The 14358-nt window shown below is 30.7% G+C and overlaps 1 protein-coding gene across 2 annotated transcripts in view; it reads left to right on the top strand.

The window, feature by feature from the left end:
• Positions 1 to 14358, top strand: part of LOC124534301 (dual oxidase maturation factor 2) — a 45068-nt gene that overhangs the window by 11593 nt on the left and 19117 nt on the right. The window contains exon 1 of one of the 2 annotated variants that reach the window (XM_047110065.1): positions 12611 to 12838. The exons of the other annotated variant lie outside the window; for it this stretch is intronic. The gene's annotated coding sequence lies outside the window, so the exon portion shown is untranslated. Of the gene's footprint in view, positions 1 to 12610; positions 12839 to 14358 lie in introns of those variants that run through there. 2 annotated transcript variants of the gene reach the window in all.

Below are 14358 nucleotides of genomic sequence, written 5' to 3'. Positions count from 1 at the left end.
GTCAAGACGCCTAGTTAGTCATCGGACTATGTCCATTATGCAAGCCTAATTCAGTTCCTTCGTCTAAAATTATGTAGATTAATCTAAATGCTATATTCCGTAATGTTAGCAGGACGCAAAGCACATGTAATACTAGCATTTCTAGCACATTCATAACTCAACATCCTTGCTTTTGTAATAAAACATTTCATATCTCTTGATCACTTAAATGATAATTACATTTTTATTCACAATGGACACTGCAAGTAAAGTCATGCCATTTAAATTGAGAACTAATTCTTTGACCTTTATGAACAGTTACTCTTACTTGCAATTCTCTCTTACATTAAAAAAAAAAACTATTAAATATATTAATCATTTTTATTGTTAAAAAAAGATCTTTCTCACACGATCGCGACACATGCTTCGCATGACGCAAATGATTGCGCTGTCTCTATTGCTTTTATCTCAAAGTTGCATAAATGCTTATCGGCTCTGAAATAAAGAGGCGTGATAACGTTTTCTATTCTTGTAATTCGTTGGAAAACATAATGTCCAGCGTCAAACATTTCCCATGCTCAGCAAGTGTGGACTGTCATTAGTGTTACGCAAGAGGTATATTGGGCGAAGAAAGCGTCGTTAAATGCGTCAGTCATGCGGGTACATACATATCTACGCATACACATCGCAACAAATTGCTGTAAGCATATTTTATTTCGCAATGTATTCAAATAAGCATTGCTGAGTTATGCCTATATGTACACAATTAATATAATAGCGAGGCTACACTAATATTTTCGTATTGTGATAACATCATATCCCGCTTGACTAACCCTTACCTTCAAAGGATAAATTAAACATTGTCATAAGCTTGAACCTCGACATAACGTCCAGACAGAGGTATTGACACACATACCTTTTTTGTGTAAAGGTCAGAAGCGGAAGTGATATTACATACCATTGCCTTATTATGACCTCGAAATAAAAAAGAATAAATCATTGTAATATAAGAACATCTATCTACTCGTTCATAAGAAACAATTATTACTTCTTTGTTTATTATAATATTCTTTTCGTTGTTTTTAACTTGTCATTGAACCTATAGGTAATATAATGTATTCTTATCTTTTAATCAAATCATAATTTCAAAACAAATATGAACGTGGATGCACTTTCCGCAATTTCATTAATACGTAAATTCTATTAGAAGATAGAAAATTAACTCGGTGTACAGTTTTGATTATTTATTTATGTTCTTTTTGTATTTGATAACTGTAATCCCCTCTTACCTAATGAGCTCATGGGAGAAACTGCTTGCGCAATGTCATACACACGGCTTGCGATTGTTGCTTGCACTTTCTTTGCTTAGACTTCTAGCCGTTGCACATACTGCAAAAAATGCCTTGTGTCACTGTGCTACGTAGTAACATTCATCTTCCAAATTGCCTAAGCGGAGTTTCTCTTTTCGATTCCATACAAAACATTCTTGACAGAAATTAATACCAAAATTGAGGAAGCTTTTTATAAAATTATCATAATTCGGAAATATATAAAATAATATACCTACATTGTTATTTTTTTAATAAATGCGATACTAATTCATAAAGCAGACCTTGTAGGATACATTATTCTTATATTTATCGTAATACATTAGATATAATAATAAACTAACATACATAAATTGAGGTGATGACCTTACCATACAATATTTCCATTTGTAACTTATTTTTATATACATTCCACTATGAAGGTATTTATAATTAATAAATAGCTATCGGTAATGTCGTTCGCACAAAAACCGTATTATTTGAATTCTAAGTCAATCTGACGTCACCGAGCGTGACTTGTTTTGCGGTCGTATCAATCGAGAATCGATTTTATCATTACCTCATTCCAAAAATCGTTCTTCACGATCACGACTTTGCACTTGTCACAATACAAAATTTGACAAATTTTCCATATGGTTATAAATACGAGTCTTTTCAAATGCTGATATTGTGTCAGTTAGACAAACAATTCCACATCCTTTTGTACACGACTTTGTTTTTACGAGGTAATAATGTAGTGTATTTTTCAACGAGTTAGAACGTTACGAGTGTGTTTCAATCAGACATAGTTAACTTCCTTGGCATTTCCTATTCACGAGTCTCAGCATGTGAATATCGTATAATAACGGTATAATTATATTAAACTACTTGTTCATTTTCTGGATATAAGTATAGCATGTTAGAAATACCTTAGATTATTATAATTGTTCATATATTAATTTTAAATAGAACTATAAATATTAAAATCTTTAACCTTAATGCAAGTCCGTCTGGATAGCTACTACCCACTCAACAGATATTCTACCTCCAAACAACAGTACTTTGTTGTGGGCGAGAGAGCCAATATAACTAAAGGGACAATGGAGATAACATCTTCGTTCCCAAGTGGTGGTGAATTGGCGATATGAGCAATTGTTAATATTTACTTACATACACTTGCTATAGAATGGTCCATTTGTCCGTGCGCTCATATATGTAATGTAATAAAAAAAATCGTACGACTGGTTCAAAAGTTACAGTCAGTTAGTACGCATTATATTTATAAATTTTACGATAAAAAATATCATGTAATTATTAAGAATAACTCAATTACTAAATAAAACTACGATATTACAAACATGTCAAAGGGGAAAATCGTTTGGAAACATCGTTTTGTTACCAAATGCAACAATTTCTAAGTAACTTAAAAGATTTAAGTGTATTTCGCAATAAAAGTCAATACTATTGTATCATAGTCATTTAATAATCTACAATATCGATTCTAATTATAACAAAGAAAATATCGTTTTATGCGTGTATATGCTACCAGTGTATTTTAATACTTGTATAATGATCAATTAGTAGTAGTATAATGAAGATATTATCGTAGGAAGAAATAAAGTTTTATGTATTATCAGCGAATTTTTTATCACGACATCCATACCAAATTAATTATTTTTGTTAGACAGATAGCATTAGGATCAGTTTCTTATAAATTTGGTCTCAATTTCATTATAGCATAGTATATTCGAAAAAGCTGTATATAGGTATGATTTAAGAAAAATAACGGAACTATTTAATTATTTAGTCTCTCTCTTTATTTATTAAGAAATTTAGGGTTTATCGGGAAATTAATTTGAATAGAAGATCATTTTTTTAAGTCGTTTTTTATTACTATTTTTTAAATATATTGGAACGTATAAACGAGTGTACCGACAGATCGAAACGTCTAGGCACTGGCATTAGTTGCCTTGGCGATGTGACCTCTTATTGACCTCCTCTAATGGACAGGACAGGAAAACCGGATGCTTCCGCGCACCTGCGTTGCTAATGATGTATCTAATCTCATCTCGTTTTTAGCATTTTTATCATCAGTTAAAATTTTTCTCCTTGTGGGTAACAATATTTTTTAAACTCATAATAAAAACATACTCTTAAAATATAATCTCATTGGAATATTATATGTTTTTAATAAATTTTAATCTTAAACGAATAGTTATAGATATATGGTGAAGTTATAATATTTTTAACTAAATATAAGATATGGCTAACCAATGCATAAATATTAAAATTACCTTTAGTAGCTAATAAACCTTTAGTGTTCTTTTAGTGTAAAAAAAACATGTAGAAACGTTAACTGTTTTCCGTCCTACACTTAAACATTTACAGGCACTCAGTATACATCAAAGAGTATATATAGGTACATCATTGTTAAGTTATAAAGGGGACTACCCACGCTCTATTGTGTATTGGTCCCAGACTTCATAGGAAAAAATAGAAAGATAGCCGAGTTACAAAATCGTAAATCAGACATCTCAATAACAAATAAAAATACATCTTTTATGTTACAATGAGCAAAAAAATAATAAGCATTGTGAGGTTATGCCTTAATATGAAAATTTATTAGACTGAGTTAAATCAAGCTATTTCTACCTAGTTATTTAAAAAATAAATTATTATATTTTTACTATAATTATTTGGCGAATTCCAATTGTTTATTACTTGGTGATAAACCTTTGTACAAGCGTCTAGGTAGGTACCTCCCACTCATCAGGTATTCTACTGCGAAACAGCAAGTTTCCAATTGTTGGCGTATTGGTGTGGTGTAAGGAATTAATATTTCTTACAGAGCCAATGTCTGTGGGCGATGGTAATCACTTAGTATCATGTGGTCCTATTGACCTGTACATCATAAAAAAGCTCTGTTGGTATCATAGTAATATGATCAATATTTTATATATCTTTTGTGTGTGTGTGTTTTTTATCGATTGTGAAATCAAAATGTTGCATACATATTTACATAACATGACAAAACATTGATTTACAGCTGTTTTTTCTCATAAATACAAATTATGAAATTATTTTACGAAAAATAAATTGCTTCCGGTGCTTACACTGGTTAAATATTTTTTTTACAATAATAAATGAATATAAATTTATTTTAAAGTAATTTCAGCCAGAGAAGGGATGTTTGTTTCTCTTAAATAATATGAATATATTATATATGAATAAAATATATGAATATATAAAATATAAAAGTAAATTAATAATTCAGTAATTCTTGCTCGTCGTTTTCTTAAAAGTTATATTAATATCAAGAATATCATGATGCTATGTATTTTAACGTGACAATTAAACTTGGAATTTATATAATAATATTATTAATAATAAATTCTTACGTGATCTTTGCTGCTTCGAACGAATACTACATATTTTGCTTTATGTGCGTAACAATTGTATAAATATTTATCAAAATTTACCATAAATTTTGTAAAATGAATTCTTTGCATAATCCTACAATGATTTTGCGGAAGAGACGCTGAAGTGGAAGATACATTTTTCTAACAGTTTACTTGAAAACATTTTGATAAATTTTATTATTTTTCGTAATTGTATTTCTTTCTCAATGATATTTTAAATGTCAAGGATATCATAAATATATATTTATTATTTTTGAAACTCTTGAAATACATTTCCAGAATTAAATAATGACTTTAAAAGATTAAGGACACTTTTACTTATTAACATAGTTTTTTATAACCCACTCATTAATTACATTTAAAATACCAATAATTTATATTAGTGTGTTACGATTTGAAGGGTGATTGATATTCCATGTGGATTGCTTGGTTAATATACTTATTTTATGATATTCCTATTAATATAAACGAAAAAAAAGAACAATATATTAACACTTATAGTTGTATTAATAAAACAAACACTACTTATAATATTATGCTATAGCATACATAGCTGTTCGAAAACATTGATAATAAATTAGAAGTTTCCATTGCACCCTGTTATAGGTTTGATCAGTTACCTGCATATATAAGATTCATTTGCTGCGTCATTTGTCCTAGTGAAATAAATGATAAGAATAAATTGAACAATCATACCAATATTTAGCAAAGTATAAGATTATAACAATTGCAAAGTTAATAAGTGAGGCTACTTACTATTAAAATAAGGAATTTAACAAGTAATCATTACGCTTCGCAAATTAAACGTACCAGTAAAGTAAATTCTCATTAAAATCAAGACGAATGCTACGTTTCGTAAATAACGCATATTAACTTTTTACCAAAAGCCGTTTTATGTACAGGATGTTTCACAAGCAACCTCGGTACGGACGTGACTCACTAGCAGATCAGATGTCATAGCACATCCACTATACTGATTTAAATTTAACACTAAATTATTATACTCATTTTTTGTTGGATGACATTATAATTAATAAATTTTATTTATAAATCTATTGACATAAATGTTTGTGGATCTTTCCTAATAATATAACAAAACTATGTTTAATAATATCATATAATTTAATATGGTTATTACATACAACAACAACAACAACAGTCTGTAAATTCCCACTGCTGGAATAAAGCACTCCTCTTCCTTTGAGGAGAAGGTTTGAAACATTGCACCACGCTGTTCCAATGCGGGTTGGTGGAATATACATGTCGCAGAACTTCAATGAAAATTGTCACATGCAGGTTTCCTCACGATGTTTTCCTTCACCGCTGAGCACGAGATGAATTATAAAGACAAATTAAGCGCATGAATCAGCGGTGCTTGCCTGGGTTTGAACCCGCGATCATCGGTTAAGATGCACGGGTTCTAACCACTGGGCCATCTCGACTCATGTTATTATATACGTAAGTACATAATCGCCGATGCCAATTGTCGATAAATCGGCCTAATTGCGCCTTATTACCAGTCCGCGTTCCTTTATATTGTTTATAAAAAAAAAATTACGCTAAACATACGCTAAACACACATTTAACAAATTGGTTTCTAAATATATTATTATTATTATATAATAACATAAAAATTTATTTAATAAAATATGTCACGCTACTATGCTAACATTATACTTGCCAAATTTAAAATAGCAGAATATTGGTATGGGGTATTATAAAAAATACGTGATCACAAATTCTTAAATTAAGGACACGTCTGTCGAGTTCATTCACCACTTCGCTTAAAATAATGAGCATCATTAATCACTCTACTTAATTAAATAATACAACTTGATGAACGTTAGTAAAAAGTGTATATAATAAATTTATTGCCATAAAAAGATCGTGAAATATTTCTGTTTTATGCATTACATAAGCAAATAATTAATCTCCTTGGACAAAAACTTCAATAGACAAGTTCGTGAACCGTTCGTTACTTTTTTGTAGGAAAGTTAGCCACTGAGGATCGACGGATGATGAATCCCATTTTTAAGGCGAAAAAAGTATTTATGAGAACACCTGTTTTGCCGATGGAACTTACACGGATCTATCTTAAATAAAATGTTATTTATCGTTCTTTCTTATATCGGTAAGTAAATGTAATTTTAGACAACCGAAATGAAAAAAAAACATAAAGTACTAAAACTTAATTATTTACTTAAGATCTATTTACTTTTATAAAATTCTCACTCGATAAAAAATTTTACAACACAATCAACTTCATATATATATGTGTCGTCATGTGTTAGTATTCGGTATACTAAATGTTATTTTCTATATATTTTTATATTGTATGATAAGCTTGATGTAAACTTAAATCGAAAGCTATTCATACTTTTAATACCGATACTAATAAAACCAAAACATAACCAATGTGACATAATACTTAGCTACTAATATGCCTAATATGATCTAGTTTGACGTATTAAAATATTAGGCAATAGTTACAAACACGAATTTTTTTTATGGTAACGAATATATACGATATATGTATTTACTTTACGTTTAATAACTTTAAGGTCGAGATGACGTCATCAAAGTAATAAAACTTGTGTCATTATCACATTATGTTTGACCTTAATTTTTTATAAAACTTATTCATCTTGAAGTATCAAGAATTATACTTCAAGTGATATTACTCGAAGATTAACCTTACCATGCTAAAATACAAAGGTCAAATTTTATGAATAAAAGATAAATATTTTTTCCTGTTTTAAAACTACTAATGCATACTTGTGATTGATTTATATTTTACTACTTGCAATTTTATAAGTAATTTTCGTAATACAGGCCTAACATTTCGTATATATATGTAAATACTACACTTTTATACAATTATAACATACCTAAAGTTTTAAATGGCATCAACGTAACCTTAAGTTTAAATAAACCCGGGCCGTCCCGCGTGGGTTTATTTAATCTTTATTTGTATATCCTCGATGAAAAGTCAATAAAGATCCTCCTTCGCCAACTACATAGCAACTGACTCAGCACCACATCATTGGTTTTCCCAGTGCCAATGTTTCAAAGCAGTACCGCTGTGTAACAAAATGAGGAGAGTAAATCGAATCTGACATAGTGTGCTAAATCTTAATAATTACTGTCAGTTGCATGATCTGGTTCACAGACAACAATAAAAGCTCGAGAAACGCCCGTGGCTTTTTTTTTACATAAAATCATCAGGCACTTCGATGTCCCTTGTGCTTCGATCCATTGGATCACTCATTCTTCAAATTGAAACACAACAATGCTGGAATAAATGTAAATATTAAATCGTACCTATGCAAACTTGCGCACCAAGTTTTTACTTTAGCATTATTCTTGTTACCGAATATATTGTCAATATGTTTTAATATAAGAATAGTAACAGCCTGTAAATTTCCCAATTCTGGGCTAAGGTCTCCTCTCCCTTTTGATACGTACATAATCCACCACGGTTGGACATGTGGCAGAATTTCGTTGAAATAGACACATGTAGGTTTCCTCACGATGTTTTCCTTTACCGTCGAGCTCGAAATATAAACACAAATTAAGCTCATGAACCCGCATTCATCAGTTAAGATGTCTCTAACCACCACCACTGGGCCATCTCGGTTCAACATAGTTGGGTAATGTAATATTGTTAATATCGTATAAACAATAATATAAATTAGATACATAAGTATAACTGTTCTGAAATTTAATCTATTCTATTTAAACAATGACTTGTTTGATCTGCCCCGTGTTGACGTGTTGTACAAAGTTCCGGAACGACATCCGTCTCATTGAACTCTTCTTTTTATTAAGCGATTTTTTTGCCATCTCTCTCTACCGCCGGTCATTGTATTGACGCCCTTTTGGTAAATTATAGATCGTTGATGTTATTTGTCTTATTACCGAATTAATTGTAGAAATCCGAATTCTATTGCATAAAATAGCATACGATAGTGGAAATATAAATTGATGGAATACATTGTTCTGTATACATTTTTATCTTATCAGGTCTTGTAAGTGCTAAAAACTTCTAGAATTTTTATATATTCATATATAACATTGAATAAATATTTTTCAAGTTTTTTTAGAGATAAGTTTTTTTCTTATTTCAGTTTTTGGCTAATCAACTTTTTTTTAAAAAGCAATGGCCACCGTGTCGCACATCGAAGGCCTCTCGGTTTCTCTTAAGCATGCAATTAATTCAAGCACAAAATAGTCTAATGCAATAAGCATATTGATAATATCGTTAATTTTTGAATATATTAATTTAGAATAAATATACAATATTTAAATTAAAAAAAATATTTAAACCAATAATAATTATTATAACAACATTTATCCGTGCAGTAGTAAGTAATTTCTTCCTGTTAATGCTAATGCATAATTTATGTATGAAACATTAAATGTATTATAAATATAACCTTGCAATTGTTTAATAAAAGGAAGTGAATTTTAATTTCATACAGAGGACCGCCTCGTATGTGGCAGACGTATAAATAAAAAGGTCATCCACTTGTGTCTTAACTTCCTGTACTTTTTCTTTTTGACAATTATCTCTTTGTTAAATTAATTTAAAAATTAAAATTTATTCTTATCTATTTATGTAAATTGTTCATTCTGAACCAGTGCATAGCATAATATTCAACTTAAGCCTATAACGTAAAGATTAATTAAAATAAGACGCATTTCCGATAGGAAACCTTATTTAGTAAAAAATAATTTAAATTTGATTTTATAAAAATTATTGTCATATGGCTTGCTAAGCGAACCGATTAAGTTAAAGTTTGCACGATTATAATCGTGGTATGTTTCTCGTATAGTACACATGTGGGTGGGTACACGTGACCTAAAACCATTTTTAATTTTATTTAGAAACAACTAAGAGATACTGCAACACATTGTGTACATTCAATAGATGATTATGAACACAGAAAAAAGGTTCTCCGAAACATTCGTCGGATTTGCCAACCCTCTTTTTTCTAACTGGAAAACGCTTTTCAGGTTAGCCCCACGTAAAGTGAAGGGAACTCACCAGTGCCCAAGACTGCGCCCTAGTACATGGGAATACCCTCTAAAAAACCAGTTGTAACCTATTCGCCGCTTCAGTGGGTTCCACAGGATCGCTTTTGCGTGCTGCTGTGACGATTTTCCAACACCCTGCTAAATATATATACCAACAGGGTGTTGGAATATACATACATAAATATGGCGGTACTTGCATTATCTGTGTTTTTTTACTGTTAACGAAATTATCGAATTACGCAAAAAACGAAGAGACCTCAAAAAAGCCCTCCCAACGACGAACAACGCATTTACATAATATGACATCGTATGATTCATGAAACTGTTTTATTCCGTAAATCACAAAAAATCCTTAAAAGTAAGTTCCGTTAGCGATTCTCAATGTTTTTAATTGTAATACTGCCATCTTTGGAGTTCGTTTGAAAATAGGCTTTTGTTTCGTCAGTGATTAAATGTTAAGTGGTCATTTATAAACATAAGAATGACAGTAAAGTAAGGCAGTGAAGATCCACCTTACAGCAATCTGGATGCCGGTGCTCAGTCGTTCAGTCAATCGTTCTTCAAATTCATGATTTGTTGTTAATAAGTTACCGATTAGTGATATAGGAAGTTTTTAAACAATCTGCTGCATTATTATATTTTCTAATACGCTCAGCGAGGATATGACTTAGTATATTAAGTGGTATTCCAGACATTATTAAGCACATAGTCAGTAGAAAAAAAACATAATTAAAAAAATAATTTCTACTAGACGGTTCCATAAATAATAATTGGGATGAGGAAATTCAATAACATTTCGGAACGTTCAAATTTATCAACACATAATTTCAATTCTGTTCCGTAACAAATATGACTACAGGAATTTCTAAGAACACGCCAGTTATTTACATTATCTGATATATTAAGACCAGTTCTCAAGTCGTATATAGATATGATATGACTTTACAGGCTTACAATAAGCAGAAATAGAATGCGATCTGTGTCAGTAGAGTAGCTCAGCGCCATGTAATTATAATCTGAAATCAATAATCCTCCCTCATGTAAAAATGCTGACTCACGTTATTCTTTGATGGATCCAAAATAGCAAATGTCTCACTAGAGTGACGTGTCTATTCCATATCCTTACATATAATAAAATTGTTGTGTCTGTTTGTAATGTTAAAATAACCGCTTTTACTAAATACATTTACATATATGTATACACATACCAAAATAACATTTTTTGTATGTGTGTGTCTGTCTATTATTCCGGCTAATCTCTGGAATGGAGGGACCGATTTCGACGGGACTTTCACTGGCGGATAGCTGATGTTATACAGAGTTACTTTTATTTTAGAATTATATTTAAAATAATAAGAAAATTTCCGTAAAATCCAAATACTGTTCAGTACGGCGCGTAGTATCGCAATAGCGAGATACTGCATACCAACGATTTAAAATCACAAAAGTTGCCTAAATCAGAGTTCATAAATTATACTAAAATCTGCGACCTAAACAATAACCTTTTTGTTAAATTGAAACGCACACGAAGACGCAGGTACAGCTTAGTAGCTAGTAGCTAGTAATTCATAAAGTTTACGGTTTAAGTATCAATTTTATGGTTTTGATACCAAATTTTGCGTTACTTCCTCTTACTTCCGTAACTCGAAGTCGATGGGCGTCATGCTGATCCCTTTTAATATTTTTTGTTCTTCTTTTTCATTCTTATTTTAAATATAATTTAGTTCTTTTAATCGTAAAAACCGTTTTTCCCTAACATTTATATTTTAAATGAAGTTATATTATTTATTAGTGATAATTAAGTTTATTCAACTTTGATCGTCAGTAAGTATCAAATGTGCCATTATTGAAGAAACAGGTAAAACCTATGCTACGAATAATTATAAATTTCATCATGCCTTCTTAGTCAAAGACCACCGTGCGTCACGCGTCAACTATACGTGAAACCGTGCACGCCTGAGCCCGAGCCGACCACCACGCGACGTCGGCACCGACGAGACGGTACCTACATGTTTGAAAACACGTCCTCAGGTGTCCATTGAAAACTTCGATAAACTGCTTTACATTTACTTGTAATGTATCAGGCAATGTGTTTAGAATAACAATTAAATACTTCTGTGTAATCTATGCTCATAATACAATTGCAAGTATTGTTTTTTGCTCGTGAATATTGTTTCAATGGTAGAAAGGAATTGATATTATTGTCGATACAATCACCAAAACACAGCTTTGGTATTTTTTGTCCGTCTATCCACGTATAACTGAGAAACTCAAAACTAATTATTTCTCGATTAAAGATATCGCATTCTTAATAATTTTACAAATTCATACCGAATACTTACTGTATTAAGTAATTCTCTTAATTAAGCAAGTTAATTGAAATTTACATAAATAAATATTTTTGTTTTGATAATAAACCAGATTTTGGACGTAAACTAATATTTTTTTAAATAACAATGTGATAACTGCTAATTAGTTTATTTCAAAAATTAAAAAAGGAAACAATAGAATTTACGACTTATATCTTTTATTTTCGATTATCAAAGTCAATATTAATTCACAAGAATATGAGTCAGTTTACTTTTGTGCAATGTTGTAAAATTATTCTAAAAATATGCTAAATTTTACCAATATAAAATCATCAAATATTCGCTGTCGAAATAGCCTCAATACAGCTCGTTCGTCATGTGTCACGGAGATGCAGACTGTCAGAGCAATCGTGTCGATTTCCGCGCGATACACGTAATGAGATGAGAGGAACGAGCGAGTCGTGAGTGACAAAGGCGACGCAGATAAGCCTCGCTACGAACTACGTGAGCCGCCAGCGGCCGCCGGAACCTTGAATGCTCCTTCCCTTGATATAATAATAAACCGCTCAGTCCGGTCCGAACCTCTATCGACACAACACGATACGATTTTACAACAATACAACAATATTCCGCGTATGAACAATGCACCCCGAACGACTTCCGACCCGAGTGTTATTTGTGCAGTAAAGTGCACTTTTCAGTTTGTTTGTATTGTGATGTTCTGTGCCAAAATTTCTTGTGCCATATTAGGATACAAATAATATTTTAGAAAAATAATCTTCGAAAGGTAGGTATTACCAAATTTTTTTAATCAGTAAGTAAACTTATATACCCGCGGCGTTGCGTATATTTATAAGTTATAGAGTTTATATTATCTAATTCACAAATAGATCAAAGGAACTTGAATTTGCTTTAAGTTGTGCGTTTAAATTAGTACAAGACTTCTATCATGATATTTATGATTTTAAAATTAATATTTTAATTACCATCATAATAGCGTAGCATATAAAAATGACACATGTTAAAATGTATTTAAACTTGTAATAACAACAGCAAAAATAAAAAGTCGTTTTTGAAACATTTTTTTATTGAGTATAATAAATGAGCAATGGAATTTCAATGTATTAACTTAAATATATGTTCTATAATAAATCAAGGAAATGAAATTTTAAAAGTATTATCACCTGTATTAAATAATAGTCTGTAAAGAGACGAATCATTCATATTCTTTACGAATACGATTGAGTCTTTATAAAGAAAAATAGGGGATGACCCAAAAATACTACGTCATATAAAAGGCAAACAAAAAAATATAGCATACACCAAAATACTTTGTACTTACGAGGTTTTGAAAATAACTAATAGTTATTATTATATATTGCAAGCATGAAGCAATACACATTGCAGGACGATTTCCAAAAACTATCAAAGACCGACATTCGTTTCCGGGAAGAAATATTGGAAAAGTTGCAACTCCTCTCGAATTAGAGTACTAATTTGATTGATAAGCATATTCTAAGCCTTATCTTAAAAGTACGCAAAAGAATACATTAAACGCGAGAATGAGTGATCGATTCTGCTGAAGCTGATGGGCTGAGAAACTAAATTTACGTAGAATTTATCTGATGAGCCGAATTGATCTTCAGGTTGTGTGTTCTCATGAGACCGTATCTCTTACAGCGTAAGGACTCAATCTAAGGAGATTACATCTAGTTTTTTTTTTTAATTTAAACGTATTTGCAACTTGCTTAATTTAAGCTTTCGTAACCGTTTTTAGTACCATTTCATAGTTTTAATTAACAAGTGTCTATACGCAATAAAAAGAAGAATCTTATATTTGCCTTTCAAATGTAAGTTTTTTAAACAGCAATAGTGGTTTTCTTGAATTCTATTTATAAAACCTAAAAATACTAGTACCACCTTAAACGGCTGACAAAATGGCCTTTAATAATCTTTATGTGATTGTAAATGCGAATGTTTGGATGTTTGTTACTTAATCGGATGTATATAACATTTGGCACAAAATATATTATAGTTTGGAATAGAGCATAGCTAACTTTGTATCCCGGAAAAATGTACTTATACCTGCACTAATAAGGAGGGGAGCCACAGTCGGAAACCAATTAAATATAAAATCTAAATTATTATACATCGATAAATAAAAATAATAATGATCATCGCGTTCTTATCACAATCAAAATGCTATATGAAACAGTTGTTTTAAAATTGATAAAATAAACAATTTCTTTGATTTATTATAATTTATAATAAATACAATACAACAACCGGATAATAATAAGGGAACCA

The sequence above is a fragment of the Vanessa cardui genome, chromosome 12 (genome assembly GCF_905220365.1).
Source record: "Vanessa cardui chromosome 12, ilVanCard2.1, whole genome shotgun sequence".
NCBI classification, from domain to species: Eukaryota; Metazoa; Arthropoda; class Insecta; order Lepidoptera; family Nymphalidae; genus Vanessa; species Vanessa cardui.
Note: the sequence above shows the minus strand (reverse complement) of the source record. Positions and strands in the feature narration are given on the sequence as shown.